This window comes from Mus caroli, chromosome 1 (genome assembly GCF_900094665.2).
Source record: "Mus caroli chromosome 1, CAROLI_EIJ_v1.1, whole genome shotgun sequence".
Classification (NCBI taxonomy): domain Eukaryota; kingdom Metazoa; phylum Chordata; class Mammalia; order Rodentia; family Muridae; genus Mus; species Mus caroli.
The window spans coordinates 8135907-8144048 of record NC_034570.1 but is presented as its reverse complement, the minus strand read 5'-3'; the positions used below and the strand labels follow the sequence as shown (position 1 = coordinate 8144048).

Here is an 8142-nt window from a genome sequence, read left to right as displayed (position 1 = left end):
TTATTATTCCAAAGTGGATTTGCTTAGGCTGATAAACCCAATAATCTATATAAAATAGTCTTTCATTCCTCCTCCAGATAAGCACGCCATTAAAATTTCTAAAGATAAATGTATTAAAAGAAGATAAATGTATTTTAAAGAATAAATAAAGATTTGCTATGTATGTACTTATCAGTAGCCTTGCTATAAACTGCACAGAATAATTTCTGATATTTTTAGAGTAAGAACATCAGACTTTAGGTCCAGAAACTAACATGCCTGATGAATAGGGCATCTTGACTCACAATGAGGGGCAAAGGAGGGTGCAGTATTTTAATTCAGCCCTACTAACGCTTGTAATATTTAGTGCCCAACTTCTAGCATTGACATCGTGTTTGAATGCTAAATTTATGAAGCACATTTACGATGATAATGAAATAAATAAAACGTACTAAATTTGGCAGTAAACCAAGCTAATACCAAACATAATTCAAACATAATCCATCCCAACAGCATGAAAATAAATGCATGAAGCACCAAGAGCACAACACCCAGACGATGAGCTTTCTCTCTTAGGGCAGTTGGAAGACAATTCCAGTTTAATGAGATGTATAAAACCCCAATTATTTTATCCCAGCTATATCTGATCCTAATTAGAAGAGCAGACAAACAGTGCTAGGTGGACATGAATGATGAGCCACCTTGTTTCGTTCACTGAATGTGAGGGGATAGTACAACCACTCCCCCCCCCTTCTCCTCCTCCTCCTCCCCCTCCTCCTCCCCCTTCTTCCTCCTTCTTTTTGGTTTTGGTTATTATCAGGAGTGACTGAAATAAAAAATATAATTGAGTCTCATCATTATTGTCATTATGGAAATGGCTTTAAGAAAAAACTGGTCAGATGAAAATTGTTGCTTCCCACTTCTCAATAGGTAAATAGTTGCCATTTATAAAACAGACAAGCCCAGAGAATCTATCTGTCCAGAATGTTCAAGATATGGTATATTATTCAACATGCCTGTTCTCAGGGAGAACACCTAGGACATAACTATGTGCATTTCTTGATCTCATCATACAAGACAAGCACAAATGTACCACCCATGCCTCTGAGAACGTTGGACTATACACCCTTGAAAAAAGCCTTGCTCCCTTCATAGCAAGCGATCTTCCGCCAGCAGTCAAGCATGCCTGTGTACATGATATCAGGTCCTTTGTGTCTTGTCTGCATCATGGTACAACAGCGAACAGTGTCAAAAGGATAGGAAGTCAGGCCAGCGACAGCAGTGACAGACTGCAATCATCCAGCTGATGAAGATGTGAGTATTCTTGGGATCTGGGAGCATTTCCTTTGCAGTGTCATAGATACCAGCTGGGTAGATGATAATGCCCTGTACTGACACATTAAAGCCTTGGTACAGGCCCTTAATCCCACCGGATTTGTAGATCTTAACTAGGCAGTCACCAAAGCCTTTGAATTCCCTTTCAACTCCAGCTTTGCCCACATCAGCTGCTAGATGGGTACGGGCAAAATCAAGAGGATACACAAAGCACAAGGATGTGGCCCCAGCAGCACCACCTGATGCCAGGTTCCCTGCAAAGTAGCACCAAAACTGGTTCCTCTTGTCCACACCACCCAGAAAGATCTGTTTGTATTTATCTTTGAAGGCAAAGTTGAGAGCCTGGGTGGGGAAGTATCTGATGACATTGGCCAGATTCCCACGCCAGAAGGTCAGGACTCCTTGGGGTTACAAATCACGAAGTCTACTATGCCCTTGTATTGCTGATCTTCTGTGATTAGCTTGCTGGCATGCTGCACGTACAGCAGCAGCTTGACCCTCTCGATGGGTGCTACCGACGTCTTGGTGAGGGCCGCGGCCACTCCACCATCCAAGAAGTCCTTAGGGAAGGACACAGGGCATCTGTCATGTCGAAAGCAAATAAAAAAAAGAAAAAAGAAAAAGAAAAAGAAAAAGAAAGAGAAAGAGAAAGAGAAAAAAAAGAAAAGAAAGAGAAAAAGAAAAAGAAAGAAAAGAAAAGAAAGAAAATAAAAAAAGAAAAGGAAAGGAAAGGAAAGAAAAGAAAAGAAAAGAAAAGAAAAGAAAAGAAAAGAAAAGAAAAGAAAAGAAAAGAAAAGAAAAGAAAAAGAGGCAGGCAAGTGCATGACAGGACTGGGTTGACAACCGGCTTTGATTTCCAAACTCTCAATACAACCACTTTTTTGGGGGGTGGGGTGGGGTAGGGGGTTCGAGACAGGGTTTCTCTGTATAGCCCTGGCTGTCCTGGAACTCACTCTGTAGACCAGGCTGTCCTCAAACTGAGAAATCCACGTGCCTCTTCCTCCCAAGTGCTGGGATTAAAGGTGTGCGCCACCACTGCCCAGCTAATACAACCACTTCTAAAGCATTGTTGTTAGACTCTCTTGTATGTAAGTCACACCCCATGCAAGAGTTTTTCTTGGGAATTACAGAACAGAAGGTATTCTGGGAAAAACTAGAATTTGTTTCCAGAGTCTCCTTTCTATTAATCACCCTAATATGCTATGTAAAATAAAACTTAGAATGTGTATGTCCTTGTAAGGACACACATATTCTCAGAAAAAGTCAAAATTTAATCTTAGTTAAATTAATGATCTGAACTCCAAAAGTTTGGTCTGATGACTGCTATTGCCTCACAGTGTGATTTCTGTTCTCTAGTCCAGAATAGAGTTGTTGAGTTGAAATGAACTATCCTAACTTTCCTAGCTCATCATTAATCATGCAGCCAACACTCCAAGTGTTAATTATTATAGTTCTTCTGTAAAGTCCATAAATGCTCAGTACCAATCAACTCAAACATAAAGCATTTCTCTATCGTGCAAATATCCAAAATACTTTCAATGAGGCTTTTTTGAAATTCTTACTATGTTATTACTACCTGCTGTCACTTGACTGTGCAACAGAACACCAGAAGTTATTTTTCCACTCCAGCTGTAGCTATTATCTATTAACCATCCTGTCCCCATTTTTCCCTCCTACTCATAATCTCTAACCTTTGATATTTATTATATTTTCAATTTCTATTAGGACGATTTCACTTAAAATTTTCATAGTACTTACTTTCACTTAATATTTTACATATATGCACACTATTAACTTGTTTCTATTTTACATATACAATATTTTTCTTATTAATTTTTTTCATTCTTTAACAGATGTATACTCCAAGAGCAAGGATTTTTATGTTGCTTGTTTAGCCAGTGCAAACCAAGTTAGACAGTGGTAAATATTTGAAGTAATTGCAGTGTAGAACTTTCCTCTGTCCTTGATATGACCATTGTCATCTGGAGCATAGTTGCTGTGGGGACTGTTATGAAGAGAAACTCAACACATGATACAATAGATAGCCAGACCTATGGTATTAGAGCTGCATACATCCCTTCTCAGGGGAAGAAAGAGAGGAACAAAATCTCGAGAAGTCTGTCCCTGAAAACTGCTGCTCCTTCTTGCCTGCCTATATAATCATAGGAATGCTAAAGTATTTGAGGAGAAAATATTGATTGGGAGTATGACATTTGGTATTGTAGTGACCTTCTAGAGGAGACCACGTTCATCTCGGTAATCTGCTCCTTCACTGGCCAAGTTTCTGGGTATGCTGGTTATTTTTGCCTTATTGTATATGTTGGAAACAAATCACTGTATGTGCCTCAATCTCAATGAGAGGGAAATTGACTTCAATTTTTTTCAAAGTAAGAGTTTCAAATAATTTCCATATAATATAAAGAGCTGTATTCAGATACAACCAAACGTTTATATCAGAACATATTTTTAAATATACTTACTTTATTTTATGTGTGCTGGTGCTAGGCTGCATGTGTACCTATGCACTACATGCAGGCAGTGCCTAAAGTGCCCAGAAGAGATGATTAGGTCTCCTGTAACTGGCGTTTCAGACAGTTGTGAGCCTCCATGTGAGTGATGGAAATCAATCCTAGGTCCAGTGCAAACCAAGCTAGACGGTGGTAAATATTTGAAGTAATTGCAGTGTAGAACTTTCCTCTGTCCTTGATATGACCATTGTCATCTGGAGCAGCCAGAACTCTGAACCACTTACTGAGCCCTCTCTTTAGCCCTCCTATAATGCAATTTTAATCTCACATGGAAAACATTTTGTTACAACAGAATATAAAAATGTATAGCGATGCCTACACAAAGCGGGTAGACCATCTTCTTATGTATACAGCAATGATATAACATCAATACCTTTGCAAAGACTTTTCTTGCATGGTTCATTACAAACAAGAGTCAGGGGGCTGGAAACATTTCTAGCAAGCACCAAAGAACTAAATAATGAACAAGGGAATATTTTATACAATAGCCAGAGGCAGTGTTGGCCAATTTATTAAGTAAAATTTAATTTGATAATCTTGTCTTGAATGTTGGCAAAAATGCCTGTAAAAGGAACAGAAGCAATGGAGACCATTGTAAGATTACTTGGAGGTTTCAGTTTTCCATTACTTGTGTCACTTTAAAGTAAGAAAAAATTATAGTTACTCAAAAGATTATATGTTATTCTAGACTAGCAATTCTCCTCTTACTCTGTGAAAGACTGTACATTGTTCAATAAATTAAAAACTCTAAAGTGTCTACGAATTAGTTGCTTTGTAAATATGAAGCACAAAAACTGATTTGCCAGTTTTCTCTTTTAAGTAAAGTGACTCATTGTTTTGATGTCTACCATATGACACATTGTTTCTTAGCTGCTCTGAGTGGCCTTTAAGAGACCTCTGCTTTTAAAAATCTTGTTTCATTTATAAAATGATAAGCAAAACTTGTTAGAATTTAGGGTGTGATGCCCACATAGCCATGACTACTGGGCTATGTCTCATTATTTAATGTCATACTTGAATCACTCTGGAGCTAATTTTGCTGAGAGATCCTGGGGCCTAAAGTGATAATTAACCTACCCATGGCCAGATGATGAGCACAGTTAGAATTGAAGTACAGACTTTCTGACTCATTTTCGCTGATTATATTTCTTACATGTCTTTGTTTAGATTGAGCCTTACTTACATGACCAGTAAAGAATCTAAAAAATGCAGGGCTTCTTTGTGAATGAGTTTCCTCATGGGGTTCTGCCAATCTTCTTGTGGGTCTGTGGAATTCCAAAAACAAACAAACAAAAAAAAAAACAAAAAAAAACAAAACAAAACATGGGACAGCTGCATTATCCTCTTTCGTATTACATGAGAGACCCCCTAATGCTAAGCTGTGATATTTAGTTCATCAGTAATAACAGTTTGGATTTAGGGAACAGTTGCATTGGTTAACCAATATAATTTCAAGAAGACACAGGAAAGCATAATTACCAAGCTCTGGTCTTCCAAATATCTCTGGGCAGGTTGGACTGCCCATGTAGACACAAATCCCTTCCTTACTCTGTGAGAGAAGAGTGGATCAGGAAGGAAGAAGAAAGGAAGAAGGGGTTGGAGGCGTGGGGGGCTGACACATGTTCTGGGATATAAGTTTTAATATCCAACATATTTTGAGTTCTATTGACATCTTCAGCTCTAATGACAGAGAAAGCTATTAGAAAGGGAATTTAAAGAAAATAATATCAAATAACTAAATTAAAGAAATGAAGGATTTGGATAGTTGTGTTAACTGGGCAAGTATCTTTGTCTTTCTGTTCTTCCTTTTTAATAGTGAAATAGTAGTAGAGATTCCATGTAAAAATCTTAGAGTTTGTGTTAATGCACAACAAATACTAAAGTGCTACTATTGTTTTATACCTATATCTGAGACTGGAGTTAAATGGATCTACACTAACTATTTCTATTATTTAACTGTCAACGGTTTCAGATTGTAAAATAGTTTGGCTTTGTTTAGTATTACCAAGAACTTTTGACATATTCTCTGGAGTCTCATGACTTTAGGATACAAATAAGGTCTACACAGTGACAGTGACTCTTATAGCTTTGACGTCAGAAGACAAGACACGAGTTACAACAAAGCTTGACTTATAAAAAACTACTATTGCAGAAGAAGTGGAGAGTTTGCCTTGGATCAAGATGTGGGTGATGTGAGCACTAATATCCAGTGGTTAGGTGGAGTTGGTAGCAAAGTATGTAGAGGTGAGGAGAAGGCTTAGATGCTTAATAGAAGTACTTTACTGTTTCTAGTTTCCTGATGAAGAAGGAAGCAAGATAACCTTTACCTAGAGAGAGTATTAGAAAGCAAAAGACACATAAACTCTTGTGTTTCTTGTCTACTGCTTAACAGTTTTAGTGTTTTGTCCTTTTCTGAACTGGCTTACTTTTTGATATACCTTTATATCTCTTTTTAAACGTATTTGATGATATGAGGATCCCATTTCTGATTAGAGTTTGTGAGTTCTCAGAGAACAGAGTTCTTTCTTAGCAGATTGCTTGTGATGTCCTTGGCCATATGGTGTGAGCAATGAAGGTTGATGCATCAAAGATTTAGGTTTTTAAAAACTGAAATGTACAAATAAGATGATCAAAAAAGACAAAAAAGATACTTGCTTTTAATAATTTGTGAAGACTCAGATGTCTTGTCATGGGCAAATAGAGTGGAGTAGTGTACTAGAGTTTGGGGAAAGTAAATAAGAGCAAGATGGGAAGAGAGTGCAGAAGCAGTAGAAACACATGATGGAGGCTGCTCCTGGTAACCTTGGTTACAGCAATCACTAAATATTTTTATCTAACTGCAGGAGTGTGAAAGGTTCATTTACATAAAACATACTCATGCTTGATGCAAGGGAAGACCTTCTCCTGATTTGATCACAATAAATTCTACTCTGTGTGTATATCCATTAGCATATTGTACTCTGGAAGATACAAAATTTTCAACAAAATACATCTATCTCCAGGAACTCTTATTTTTAAGGTGAAAAATGTTCCTCAAGTTCTTGAAGAGCCCCTGTATATTATAGACATTTCCAAAAGGTTCTGTGATCTTACAGTTATGAAAGTATGAATTCTAGAAAGTAAAGTATGAGATGTATTAGTAATGGGTGCTGAGCCAACCAACCATGTCAGTGGTTAAATGGTGTAAGTATCTCCATTACAGTTCAAAGAGAATGACAGGTCCTTGGACTGGAGCCACACAAATTCCAAACAGCAAGCAGCACATTTCACACTGAACTTCAAACACAATTTAACAATAAAGATTTGAAAGGTGTTGCCTGTCATGTTCTTCCAAGTTATTAACCACATTAAATTATGTAGATATTTCAAAAGGGTAAGAAAATATAAGTAATTATTCCTCAAATGTACTATATATTTATGGCTAAAAAGTGTTTTACTAAAATATTTACAAATAAAATGATAGATGGTTATGTATAGTAAAAATATGAGGTGTTAACTTCAAAAGTATATATAATTATCATTCTGGTTTATTTTAGAGTATAGGTTTAACCACAAGCTATGCAAATTAAGGTATTATATTCAGTGTTTATGTAATTGCAGAGTATTTCCTCTAAAATTATAGTGAAAATAGCTATAATTAAATAAATGCTCTCTTTAATTACTGTAAAGTTCCATAATCTTTTTATGCAGTATACAGAGAGTTGTTGTTACATCTTCATGAGAGCTAGGCACTCATGACAGTGACACCCCCACCATGGGCTATTAAATTATATGACCATACATTGATCCACAAATCTCCAATAAATAGTGACACTGCCAATGCATGAGCCCACTGTCCTAAAGACCAGAATTGTCTCCTGCATTCCATTTTGACTCTTGACGTGACACTGTTTCAGATATTTCCAAACATGAAAAGAATTCTGAGTTATTTTTATAATCAAATGATCTATCTTCCATTTGCTCAAACATTCCCAATAACGTTGAAGAAGCAACTACATCTGGATTCATTTTCACACTACTTCATGTAAATATTTTCAAAAGGAGAGCAGTGAATAAAATAATGAATCAACTTAAAGCCCAGCCTTATTACAAACAGCTGGCTTGCAAACATGTGCCTGAAGAGAAGGATTATCTATGTGCAGTTTGTCCCATTTACTTTCATTTTTTTTATAGATGCATTCTTTTTCCCTTCTGGAAAAGAATGCTAGGAGAAGAAGAAGAAGAAGAAGAAGAAGAAGAAGAAGAAGAAGAAGAAGAAGAAGAAGAAGAAGAAGAAGGAGGAGGAGGAGGAGGAGGAGGA

General features: G+C 36.9%; 1 pseudogene; it reads right to left on the bottom strand.

Moving 5' to 3' along the window:
- Window positions 1-1025: 1025 nt before the first annotated feature.
- The window catches only part of LOC110312210, a 67250-nt pseudogene continuing 60133 nt past the window's right edge, over window positions 1026-8142 (bottom strand).